Source organism: Camelus ferus, chromosome 10, assembly GCF_009834535.1.
Source record: "Camelus ferus isolate YT-003-E chromosome 10, BCGSAC_Cfer_1.0, whole genome shotgun sequence".
Taxonomy (NCBI): Eukaryota; Metazoa; Chordata; class Mammalia; order Artiodactyla; family Camelidae; genus Camelus; species Camelus ferus.
The window spans coordinates 9,522,803-9,536,453 of record NC_045705.1 but is presented as its reverse complement, the minus strand read 5'-3'; the positions used below and the strand labels follow the sequence as shown (position 1 = coordinate 9,536,453).

At 42.2% G+C, this 13,651-nt stretch overlaps 1 long non-coding RNA gene across 4 annotated transcripts in view; it reads left to right on the top strand.

The window, feature by feature from the left end:
• Window positions 1-13,651, top strand: part of LOC106729848 — an 84,730-nt gene that overhangs the window by 56,313 nt on the left and 14,766 nt on the right. For 2 of the 4 annotated variants that reach the window (XR_004323087.1, XR_004323090.1), the window contains exons 4-7: window positions 1,085-9,197; window positions 10,406-11,082; window positions 11,391-11,941; window positions 13,318-13,371. This is a non-coding gene — a long non-coding RNA (uncharacterized LOC106729848). The remainder of the gene's footprint in view (window positions 1-1,084; window positions 9,198-10,405; window positions 11,083-11,390; window positions 11,942-13,317; window positions 13,372-13,651) is intronic. The other 2 variants (XR_004323089.1, XR_004323088.1) reach the window with 2 other exon arrangements.

Here is a 13,651-nt window from a genome sequence, read left to right as displayed (position 1 = left end):
TATAAGGCTCCTAGAAATTAACATAAGAGAAAACCTAGATGATCTTGTATATGCTGGTATCTTTTATATATAACACCAAAACATAATCAATGGAAGAAATAATTGATAAACTGAACTTAGTTAAAATTAAAAAATTCTGCTCTGTGAAAGACAATAGCAAGGGAATTAGAAGACAAGCCACAGGAGGGAGAAAATATTTGCAAAAGACACATCTGATAAAGGACTATTATCCAAAGTATACAAACCAAAAAAAAAAAACCTTAAAACTCAACAATTAAAAAAAAACAAACAACCCAATTTAAAAATGGGCCAAACACCTTAACAGATGACACCTCACTGAAGAAGATATACAGATGACAAATAAGCATATGAAAGGATACTCCACGTATGTCATCAGGAAAATGCAAATCGAAATGAGATACCACTATACACCTCTTAGAATGGCTGCAGTCTGGAACACTGACAACACCAAATGCTGGCAAAGATGTGGAGCAAAAGGAATTCTCATTCATTGCTGGTGGGAATGCAAAATGGTGCAGCCACTTTGGCAGATGGGAGGTTTCTTACAAAACTAAACATACTCTTTCCATACAGTCCAGCAATTATGCTCCTTGGTATTTACCTAAAGGAAATGAAAACTTATGTCCACACCAAATCCTGCACACTGATATTTATAGAAGCCTTAACCATAATTGCCCAAACTGGAAAGCAGCCAAGATGTCCTTCAGTAGGTGAATGGATAAAGTGTGGTGCCTCCAGACATTGGAATATTACTCAGTGCTAAGAAATATATGAGCTATCAAGCCCTGAAAAGACATGGAGGAATCTTAAATGCATATTACTAAGTGAAAGAAGCCAATCTGAGAAGGCTACATACTGTATTATTCCAACTATATAACGTTTTGGAAAAGGCAAAACTATGGAGACAATAAAAAGATCAGTGGTTGCCAGTGATGGGGGCAGGGGTGGGAAGTGAGGGAAACAAGATGAATAGGCAGAGCACAGACTTTTTTTAGGGCAGTGAAGATACTCTATACGATATAATGATGGATATATGTCATTATACATTTGTTCAAACCCACAGAATATACAACTGAATCCTAAGGTAAACTGTGGACTTCGGAGGATTCTGATGTGTCAATGGAGGTTCATCCTTGGTGAAAAATGTACCACATGGTGAGTGATGTTGATAAAGGGAGAGGCTATGTATGTGTGTGGGCAACTCTAAGAGTTAGGAATTATTAGCCCCATTTTGCAAAGGATGACCTTGAATCTCAGATCTAGCTGACCTAGGATTACACAGCTGCTAAGTAAGGTAGAACTGAAAGCAAAAACCAAGTTTGTTACTCCAAAGCCCGTGTCCTCTAGACACACGGGTCCCCAGAATGGTTCTGTGGATCAAGCTGCCTCAAGACAGAGTTTCACCATGAATGAAGAAAAGAAAACAATAAAGGCAATGCAATAATTTTTCTATTTAAAAAAAAAACTTTCTTCCATTAATACGCTGTTCCAAATACTGTAATTTTTCCCCTTTTACGTTTTAGAATTAAAATAATTTTTTCTTCTCTTATGAATCGATGGGGATAGTAGATGGTAGTTATCACTCTTTTTTAGGATCCCAGTATCTAAACCCTATTCCTATATTTGGAAATTTCTGCGCTGTATAAATCTTGAAACCCTTCTCTCCAGCCCTGGAAGCTCACTCTCTCATCTTTCTTGCAGTGAGGACAAAAGCCCTTGTGCTGTGCTCCGCTAATTATAAGTTCACACCAGTCTTTGAACTGGAAGTGGCATTATAAAGCAAGGGCTGCCCAGCATCCATTCGGGGGAGGAGTAGTGGAGGCTGCAATGACTATATCTAGTTCCCAGGGCCATGGGTCCATTCGTGGAGCCATCCAGCAGCAGCATTGGTGATGTTAGCGGTTGACCTATGGCATCTACCGCTTAATGACACTGGCCATGGCTGTGGGGTCTTCATCATATCAAAGATTTGGACAGTGTTCTTGATAGCTTGGCCCTAAGTTTCCAGCCCTCCTGGTGATTCTGTGAGCCACACAAAACTCTTATCATAAGTTCTTTCCTACTTAAATCTGACAGAATTAGTTTCTATTGCTTGCAGCTAAGAACCCTCGCTGTGAGAGTAGTTATTTGATTTTTCATTTGTTTTAATATTCATTCTTGACAAGCTAAAAGGTGTCAACATTAATCAGTTCCCCCAGTTTTTGAAAAAAAAAAGAAATACTTGTTTATGGAATAAAAAATATTTAGGAACCACTGTTATATACTATAATGCCCTAAGTTGTGCATTCAAAACTCTAGCTAGTGAATGATGAAAATGACTTAAACCAAATTGATATTATCTTGGACTAGTATAGTGAACATAACTTGGGATAACCATGTGGTGTATATTATTTAGTTGTTAATATGGCTAAAGTAACCAGGCTGACTCTTGCAACAAGTCTGTCTTCTTATCAAACAAACCAGATTGACTATGTGTCTACATAATTGCTTTCTCACCTGCCGTGAACTGTTTGATTCAGTTAACAATATAGATCAGCTCCTCTTTTTTTTAATGGTTAAAACAGCATGCAATTAATTAACTAATTACTGTATTGATTAATTATATTTACTTACCGAGTAGAGCTGTAGGTTTTCCCCAAGCCAGAAGCCTGGCATGCACAAAAGACATGAAGCTTACGATCTCAATTATAAGCCATTCTTTCCATCTCCCGTGCAGCCACCATCAGTGGCCAACCACCATGACTTCTTGTCTGGGCTTTTGTAATTGCTCCCTAGCTAGTCTCTTTTTTTCTACTCTTGCTCTTCTGCAAGTCCATTTTCCATTGAAGAACTAGGGCATTCTTTTAAAACATTGATTGGGTCGTATTATTGCTCTGCTATAAATCCTTCAAAAATTTTTTCAGTATCCTTGGCTTTAAATCCAAAGTTCTCAACACAACCTGGAAGGACCCATGTGATCTGCTTATATTTCTAACCTTATCTCTCTCCTGCCACCTGCCCCCACAATGTCCCAAACGTACTGTCCTCTCAGTTCCTCAAGTGCTTTCATCTCTTTCGTGACTCAAGGCCTTTAAACATATGATTTCTTCTACCTGAAATGTTTCTCTGCCTCCTGTTCACCTGGCTGACCCCTCCTTAGACCTCACTGTTTTAGATTTCTCTTTCTCAGGGACATCTTCTTTGACCACTTAATTTAAGACAGACCACTGATTCACTTTCTCAGCACATCTGAAAGTTTTCTTTCCTAGGATCTTGTTGCAGTCTGTAATTCTGTATTTACATGTTTGTTTACTTATTTCATGTCTGTCTCCTCCACAGTAGTCTGTAAGCTTTAAGAAGACAGGGCCCATGCCTGTCTTGTTTACTACCTGGCATTCAGCAAAGCACCTTGTATGGGCTCCTTAAACATTTGTTGAATGAATGAATTAATTAGCAGACTTATACAGTATACAAAGAATCCAAGGCTTATACAATTCCATGTAAAAAAATGTTGTTCGGAACAGGAAGTGCTGGAAATTGTAGGAAAGGAGGGATCCTGGAAAGCCAAGGAAAGACTCCTGGGGGAGCAGGTGCTTCAGGGGGACCTAAAAGGGTGGGTAGGATGTAAACAGGCTCTGAAGAGACCTATGGGGAGAAGCTTCATTGCTCAAGAAAAGGGAGGAACCTGGAGAAAGGTGGTCATTTAGCAAGAGACAGTGAGGGGGTCACACCTGGGTGTCACCTGGCTCTGGAGCTCACTCTTGGATGCCCGGAAGTAGTGGGCTTCCAAATGTACAGTGAGGCCATGAAGCAATTTCTTATTAATCTTATCTCTTAAATAAATACATTCATGCAGGGAAACTATGCAGGATCTAGGCCACCAGGCGTGTGGTGTGAGCACTGTGGCAGGTACTGCAGGCTGGCTCCTTCGTCTCCATGCCTACCCTTGACGGGGTGTGCTTGCCCCATGCCGGAGCCGAGAAGGCGTAGACTGCATGCCCAGACTCCCTTCGGCTTGTTCTAGATGCCAGCAGGCAGGTAGCCGCGCGTCAGACCTGGGAGGAAGTGACGTCATGCACGAGAGGCCACGCTTCTGCTGCTGCTTTTTGAAAGCACAGTCATCAAAGTACTTGCTTTTTTTTGAGGCAGTGGTAGCAAAGGTCCCAGAGTCTGGTCACTAGCTTCCTGGATATTGAAAGACGTGGCCCCACCAAAAAAATAGAAAAAAGGCATGGCATGGAGTATCACTTTTGCTCACGTAGATCATGGCCAATGTAAAGTAGTTCCAGGGTGAGAACTCCTGGAGAGTATCTGGTTTGGGACTCTCTCTGAACAAATACAAGGTTCAAAAGTCATTTCAGAATGCAAAGACAGAGTCAATTCAATAATTTTAAACGCTCCGTAAGCTTGATTTAAATTTAAAATCAACAAAACCAGGTCCTGCTGTAGGCTGGCTACTTGCAGGAGGTTCGAGGGTATGGTCCGTCTTTCTTTCCTCGCTCTTCTTTGTCCAGCTTGTTTGCCAGCTTGTGATCCCTTGGGGAGTAGAGACAGGAGAGACTGGAAAGGAAGGGGAAAGGAGAGTTCTCATCTGACCGATCTTTGTAATATGGCTTTGCATTTTCTGGGTCTGGCAGATGTTTAAAGGTTACTCACTTTCGGAGGTTCTTTATAAAGACCTTGATATCATGGTAGTGTTTCACCTGCAGTTTCTGAGCTGGGCAAACACACGCTCTTCCTGCAAGTCCTTCCTCTGCAAGCTCTAGGGAATGGGTGATCCCGCTCAGCTTGCTTTCTGTTGAGGTTTCATTTTTCCTCCAGTGACCCTAATGGAAGGAATCTAAGGTGGTTCTCCCACTGGCTCTCACTTTCACCCATGTAGCCCACATCCCATTCACAGGAAATATTCACATGTTCCTTGTCCGCAAAACTCTGTGACTGCAGGTCCATCACGGTAGAGCAGCAACCCTCCTTCACTCTGCCGCCACAACAGCCTGCCAGCCCATCTCCGGCCTCTGGCTTTCCAGGAGAGAGTCAAGCCACATCCGTGCTGATTCTCTAACTGCCGGGGAAACAGCAAGCTACCCAAACGATTCCCTTACAGTCCCTCTTACTCAGCTTGTGTTGGGTGTCGACTGGAAAAAACACACACGACCTAAAAGTTGCAAGTTATGTTTTATCCTGAGACCTTACTGAGAACTATACCGCAGGAGACAGGATCTCAGATAGCTCTGAGGAACTGTTCCAAACAGGTAAGGGAGAAGCCAGGAAACATAGGAGGTTTTGCTGGAGGGAAAAAAAAACACAACTGAAACATATTGTCGAACATCAAAAGATTACTGCTAATCACAAAGAAAACCCTGACATCTCAAGTTAATAATTTTAGTGCTTTTCTACGTATGGGAAGATAAAAGAGTCTGGGCTTGTTGAAATTATTCCTTTGACATGCATCTTAACTGTCTACAGCCAATATCCTGTTTTTCTGCATCCTTAATTCCCCCTAGGGTGCACCAAGTAATGGGGTAGGGGAGGCTGCCGTGGCTGATGGCTTGATGGCTGCAACATCTTTTGTTTAGAAATGGTAGGCGACCTTGTCCACACAGAAATAGCTACCCTTCGCCCTTAGGATGGGGGCTTGAGACCCACAGCCCATCAGCAAAGCCTCTCTCAGTCTCATCTCTCTACCATTTTAAGTCCTTAATAGGAGTGACTCATCTAATCAGCTCCCTGCTATCTCTGCCATCTACTTTGAAATTTCTGCAGAGTAATTGGTTTTGCAACTCACTGATCATATTTTTGCTTTTGCATTTTGAACATCTTTTTGCACCAGCATTCACCTCTCCCCACCTCTGACTTCTGCCTTCCCAAGAGAACATTGCGTTTTGGGGGTTTTCATCCCATTTCTAGCTCCTTGCATGGATCCTGACAAGTATAATCCAATCATAGAACCTTCCATCCCTCTTACAGTGATTAGATCAGAAGCCGTGGTTTAAACTAATCACGAAACTATTCTCCTGGTCTGTTATTGTCTCAGGGTTGAGCACATGTCCTAAATTAGAACAGTTATATCAAACGGCAAGAAGTTTTGTCTCTATTTCACCTGCTTGGTATGAGAAAGGAGGTGTGTTGTAATTGTTGCTGCTAGCAGCCTTCTTGTGGTCATGTGGAGAAACATCCTGATGACAATGCCAAGCCATAGAGGGGGCAAAGCTGAGACCTGGAATCCTTTTCACTGGTATGGCTGTGATTGCTCTACCTTTAGACTTCTTGTTGTAAGAGAAAATAAATGTCCTTATTATTTTAGCCGAATTTTAGTCAGAGTTTCTGTTATTAATGTGCAAAAGCTAATGATCTTTCATAGATTCCCTATGTTGGGTTATGAGTTCTGAACAATTCCCTGTGGAAATGGAAACACTCAGTGGTGGAAAGCAATAATCGGTATAGCATAGGTCACTGGTTTCTTCCAAGTGACTTTTGGGAACCAAAGGACTGCCTCATATTTTGGGGAAAGGAAAGAGGTAAGAAAAAAAAAATGTCAGAGGGACGAACACCCTGCTGAGACTATAGGCAAAAGCTTTTCAAAGTAACTTCTGAAATAATTCTCTATTATGGCTGCAGTTTTTATGTCCTAATTGCCTGGGCACTGTTAGCAACAGCTGGGCAATTAATGTTATTTGAGATAATTGTATCACATACATTGCAGAAGTCCAGTATGCTTGATTATTTCCTTCCCAATGAAAATTTTAACCTAAATTTTATTAATATATGAAGCTAGTAGGTATTTTGGAAAAATGCAAAAATATTTTATAGAAAGATACCAAATCAATATATGAACTTACGAACTTCATTTTTAATTAAATAATGTCTTTATGGGAAATTGTTGTTTCCCGCCAGCAAGGCTCTTTAGTTAACCATTTTGTTTTTATTCTATTTAAGTATTTAATTCTGTCAGTTTGGCCTATTACCTACATGCTCTGTGTATTTCTGGGAAGCTCAGGATCTCTTTGTGAGCATTTTGACGTGCTCAATGTGAAGAAATATGAGCATGCTGTTAGCAGTGCCACTTTGCTTCAAGCTACCTATAGCATCACTGATAAAAATAGACAGGGGTGAGACACGTCAGATGGCATCATCTGTATTATGGTTGGAGATATGATCAATAACCTCTGAACGTCTCTTGCATCTCCCCCTCCACCACTTTAGTTCAGACTTTCATTATCTGTCTGGATTACTGCAAAGCCACTGAAGTGGTGTCTTTTTAAAGTCCCGTCTTTCCCGTCTTCAGTCCAGCCTTCTCGCTGTCTCCAGATACATCTTACAGGCACACAGCTCCAGTCACATCAACTGTCTCACTCAAAAGCCTTTAGGGACCCTCGACTTCCAGCCAAAATCAGTGGCGTTCAGGACCCTGGTGTCCAAGGGCCTTATAATGTGACCCAAACAGACTTTTCAAACTTTTCTCCCCGTCTTTCCCTGCATGGGCTGTATCATTTCAATCAGCTGAACTGTTGGCTATTCCCGGAATATCCCTCACACCCCTACTTCTCTGAGCCTTGGCTCTGAGCTTCCTCCTGTGATGACTGTTGTCTTAGTCCATTTGGACTGCTAGAACAAAAATATCGTCGGCTGGATGGCTTAAAAGACAAACACTTATTTCTCACAGTTTTGGAGTCTAAGTCCAAGATCAAGGCACTGGCAGATTTGGTGTCTGCTGAGGGCTCAGTTCCTGGCTCAAAGACACCTGTCTTCTCGCTGTGTTCTCACATGCATAGTGCTTGGATAGGGCTGTATGAGAAGGGAAGTCCATCACTGATAGAGAAAATACAGAGGCTGCAGTGTGGGGGCAAACATCCAGGAGGGGAAGAGGGCAAGAGAACTCCCAGGAGAGGTGGGTGGGAGGGGGGCTTCTGTGACTAGGTGATAAATCCCTGGGTCAGAGAGCTCTGAAGGGCCATAGCAGCTTGGGATCTTAGAACGACAAGGCTCTGTCTTACCATGACCATCAGGTGTAGGGTAAGGTTTTGCTAGGGTGTGCAAAGCAGTCAGGCTCTAAATGGCTAAAAATCTGCTTTGGGGGGCTAGTTTTTAAATGATTAGATGTGTAACATTTTGAGCATGATGCCAGTAGGCATTTGAACTAATAGATTTCAACCTGCAGTGAAGTAATAAACAAGCAAGGGGTCAATACACACAGACCATCTTTGGCTGATTTATTTAACATATTGGATGATAACTAGCAGTCAGTGCCACAGCAACCATGTACAAATTGAATTAAGTATTGAACATTCATAATTTAAGAAGTATCCAGCAAATGACAAAACGTACAAGACATAGCCTTTAGAGTTATAAACCAGGAAAGAATGAAACCGAGTCTGTTGGTGATGGCAGTGCTTGGGAATGGAGAGCAGGGAGAAGAACGTGAGCCTGGATGTCCCACTATGTTTTCACTCAGAGTGAAACCATCACTCTCACTCCCCCTCCTCTCCCAAATGCATCCATGGGAATTCTCATCTGAGATAATGCTCGGTAGGATGGGGAACAGAGATCCCCTGGTGCTATGACCACACTAGATGCCCCCTAGTGGCTGCTGGGTAAGCTGTTTTCATGAAAGAATTTCCCTTCCAAATGAAAGAGATGAAAATGTTGGATAAAATGTACTATTCTTCCATGGGGTGGTGTACTATTAGAATTGTCTATGTAATCACAATTTAAAATGTCCCACAAGTTATATTATCCCCCCCAAAGAGTACATCTTTTTTGTTTTAAAACAGAAAGCTCTTACAGTTTGGCCTCATTTTCTATAGTCCAGAGTTGATAAATACCTCAATTGTTTGCTTGTATATAAGTCCAGAAGCACAAACAAAGATTCTTTGCAAAATGAGAGGTTAGCATATTAGAAATTCACAAGTCCCTTGACATGAGTCAAAAATACAAGACTTATAATTACTGCTTAAAACTCCCTGGGATGTTTCCTAAGTCAGTTCGAAGAGGTGGTTTTAATCGCGTGGTCCTTGAATCCATTTTTTGTTCAACAAATATTTATTGAGCCCTTGCTCTGTGCCGGGCACTGGGCCAGCAAGTGGAGACACGGCGGTGAGCAAGTTCAGCATGATTGCTGCCCCAATGGCGGAGGGGGTGATGCGGTGGCCGTAAAGCTGCCCAAAACATCTGTCCCCGAAACTGAAGATTCTGACAAGGTAAGACAAAAATAAGGAGTTTTACTGTTTTATTTTCTTCTGGTCTGGGCTTTCCTGAGGCTGAAACCAATTGACTCCAGTTGTAAATCCTGCTGGAGAGAAAGTGCTTTTTTTTCTCTCTCTCTTCCTTCCTTCCTTCCTTCCTTCCTTCCTTCCTTCCTTCCTTCCTTCCTTCCTTCCTTCCTTCCTTCCTTCCTTTCTTTCTTTCTTTCTTTCTTTCTTTCTTTCTTTCTTTCTTTCTTTCTTTCTTTCTTTCTTTCTTTCAAGGGAATTGATAGCTGTGTAAGCATATCACTGGTCTGGAGACTTGAGGTGAAGCTCCAATTTGCTTCCCCAAGGTCCCTGATCAACCTCAAGGAAGCCAGTTCATAGAAGCCCCTGTTCTGACTTATCAAAATATTCACTTGACCTTGAAAATATTCTCATTGATGTCATGCAGCTAGCAAACGATAAAGCATTTGAACAAAATGTTTGCATCAGTGACTCCAAATTGACACAAACTCTGCAGGTTGTCTAGGATGAGAAATCTCTCGAAGGCTCCTTTTATTTAGTGCTTGCAGGGGTTTGTTACTCTCTGTGCTGAAAGACGACAAGCAGCATGTTAATTAAAGAACTGACATCCTTCAATTTACTCTTTTCTCCCTACTTGCCATGTTCCTCTTTCTTCCCCAACTCCCATCCCCACTCCTGCCGTCCCCAGAGAAGTGTAAATGAAAGGTTTCACAGTTTCACATGAATAATTTGGGGGCAGATACAGTTCTCTTCATCAACCACTATACAGCAAAGTCAAATTGGGTGCCCTCTTATGTGAAATTTTGATCTTTTTAACACAGGAAAAAATCATTTTGATAAAGGTTAATGCCTCCTTAATATTTATACACTTGAATCATATTGAAAATGTGTTCTGAAATTCTGAAATCTTGAATTAATATGACAACGTGCAAAGATTGTGTGACACTATTTGTAATTCATTAGCACATACTCTACAATATATTAGCATCAAATGTGGGAGGCTCTGTCATGGTCCTGGCAAACCTGTAAGTTTCATCCTGGTTTATGGTCTAGCACTTTAAGATTTTGACATGGATGTCCAGAGACAATTCCAAATGATTCTTGCAGATCAGGAATAAATTAATTTATCCAGCAACCTGCTAGATATAATATAGTAGCCTGAGAAACATGCAGCCATCCAGCATATGTTTGTCTAGTTTCGAGCGGATTTTGAACACCAGACTGCCATCGTGGGAATGAATTGTGACATGATCCTGGTAAACTGGGGACTGCATCTGCTCTGTGGCACCTGGCATGTGTCTTCCTCACACAGTGAGTCTGCAAATGATTAAGGTCCCTACAATTCACTTCATTTTGAAATAGTGCCTGGGTAACCTCACGTGGATCAGCAACAGCTCCTGGCACAGATGGAAATCTAACGGTGTCATAGATTCCATAAGTTCGTCCTTTGCTGATGCTAAAACCCTCTGGACTGTTAATTTTAATGACTTGTTCTCCTGGGAATCGGAAAACTAGTCTCCTACTGACAGATACACATAGTGTCCCAAATAGCAAATTAATGGCAATACTTAATTACCTCAAATATTTATATCTTAGCTCTTAAAAATACCCAATCCCCCCCCCAAATCCTTGGGCATCGTAGAATATTCAGAGTTCCCTTGAACTTGAAAACTTTTGTAAGGAACACAGCATAAGAATTTATGTTTAAAAATATTTATAAATGCCGTTTCTGGTTTGACTGTTATTACAGAGAAAGCTGAATGATCTGGATTTTGGAATTGACAGGGCTGCTTCGTGTTTATGATTAATCTCTGTGACCAGCCTACTTGGAACTGTAGTCTAATATTTTTGATCCATTGTATAGTGTGCTCATGTAAGTGTGTGAGTGTGTGAGTGTAGGTGCACATGGGCACATGTGTACAGATCTTTATGGAACAAAGCAAATACACCAGTGAATGCACACATGTGCTCTTGTCCTTGTGATCACTGTTGCCTGCACACGTCAGCTTGTTCTTGCTTCTCCCTTTGAGCAATGCCAGAAAGCTCTGCACTCAGCCTCATCCCTGCCCAGCTGCTCTGTCAGGATATTGCTTCCTAATATCCCTTTAATCCCGTCTCTAGGAACAGCATACTGCTTTTTAGTTGGGTACATTGCTACTCATCCAAATACACATTTTCCAGTCTTTCTTACAGCTAGGTGTGGACAAATGACCTCATTTTAGGCAAGACATGCATGCAATTGTGTGGTGTGCATACCCTACCGTCGGTGGAACTCTTCCATCAACCTGCTGCCTAGAACATAACCTGATGACTTAGGCTCCAGCGGCCATCGTGTGGAAATATCAAGTGAGGTCCACATGGTGAGCTGGAAGGAGCCCTGTGCTCTGACACCTGGGGGACCTCACTTGTTCTGGGCTGCTTATCTGTAGATTAACCTCTGTCTTGCTCAAAGCATTGTTTTTCAGCTGTTGGTCTGCAGGCTGTATCCTAACAGCTACAAGTGTCCTCGTCATTTCTTCCACACCTGCCCTGGATGCCATCTGTCCCCTGCTCTGCGCCCTGTCTTCCATGTTCTTCGTTGTGCTCCCAGGAGCCGCCTGTGTGACGTCCTCGCCTGATCATAGGAGGCCTGCCAAGATCTGATGACGGCCTCTGTCCAGCCTCGCACCTGCTGTTACTCCTGACCGTGACTCTAGGTTTTGGCAGCACTGCTACGCATCCTCACGCTTGAGGTTTGTGTTTGTTCTCTCAGTTTGGAATGTCCTCCCTGTGCTCGACAACTTGGGAAACTGAGGTCTCAGCTCAAATGCTCACTTGCCTCTTTGAAATCTTCCTTGATTTCCCCAGACAGAGCAAACCCACGTCTCCTTTCTCTTAGATGCACTGCGCTGGGTCAATTAATTGTATTGAAATCCTTTGTACCTCTGTCTCCATGCTGAACTGTAAGCTTCTCAAAAGCAAGGAATCAATTTTTTCTTCCTTGTATCTCTTGTAACAAGGACATTATAGTCCCTTGATGTATGGAAATGGAATGAAAAGAAAAGCATGAATGAAGACTCAACTAGGAACCCATTCCATTTTGAAGAACTCCCCCCACTTTAAATACCCTAATTCCAATTCCTTGGTTTCCCAGGTGATAGAACCTCAATGTATTTTTTTAAAACCACACTAGAACTTTATAGTATATTGTTCTAAATTTTTTTATGTTTTACCTTCTTCATCTTGAATTTTTAGGGTAAAAAATAGCACAAATGTATAAATAAGTACATTTTGTACTTAATTAGTTTTAATCATGGCTACTGTGTATTTAGCATCTTACACTGTCAACTGGGCCCTACTAAGCACTGAGGTATGTGCTCTACATGCTTTATTCTACTTAATTTCTGCCATAATCCCATGAGGTAAGCACTGTGTTCACATTCTTTCAGTTGTAAATGATAGGAACCCTGTCAATCTAGTTTAAGCAAAAAGAATGTATGGGCTCATGGAGCCCCAGGATCTCAGTGTCGTGGTTTAGCTGGATCCGGGGCTCAAACAGTGCTGGTAAGGTGCTGCTCCTGTCCCTCCCTCTGACTCTGTCCTTGTCCCTATGCCTGCCCATAACTCCATCTCTTTCCCTGTCTCTGACTGGGTTCCTGCTCCTATCCCTAACTCCTCTTCCCTGCTCCTCTTCCCATCTCTCTCTCTGTAATCACCTCTGTCTCCACCTCTAGCTCTATCTCTAGCCTTATCCCTACCTCTGTCTCTTCATACAGCAATCATGGTGGACATCAATACACTCAAACTTACTCTATCCCCTTAGCAACCCAAACAGAAAGGAAGCATCTTCTCCACGGCTCTGCGAGTAAAACCCCAGAGAGCTGTCTGGCCGCCTTGGGTGATCTGCTTATCCTGAAGCTGAGATTGACTAAGGAGGAGGGTAATGTGATTGGCCAGGCCCAGGTCACACCCAGCCATGCCAATAGGACAGAGTGGGTTTAGCTTCTACCTGAACTGATCACATGGAATGAGTTGTCCCTACAGGAAAGAGGGGCTCCAAAAGAAGGAGGGAAAATACCAGACAGGCAAAAATGGAAGATTTCTACCACGATATGCTCTCTCCTTACAGACGAGCAAACTGAGCTGAGAGAGATCATTTCATTTTCCCAAGGACACACAGGAGGTAAGTCATGGAACTGGGATTCAGATTCAGTTCTGTCTGACTCTAGAGTCTTCGTCCCCTAACCACTCTGCTGAATTATGTTTCTTTATACAGTACCAAAAACTAAACACTAAACTTTCAAAATGTAACTGATGATGAACCAGAAATAAAGAAAAATAATTAGCCCTGTCACAGCTAAGGCTGTGACCTGAATTGCCACCCCATATCCTTGCCAGCCAAGTTAGGTTTCCTTACCAAAAAAGCATACTATTCTTTTTTATACATTGTCCAAAAGCAAATA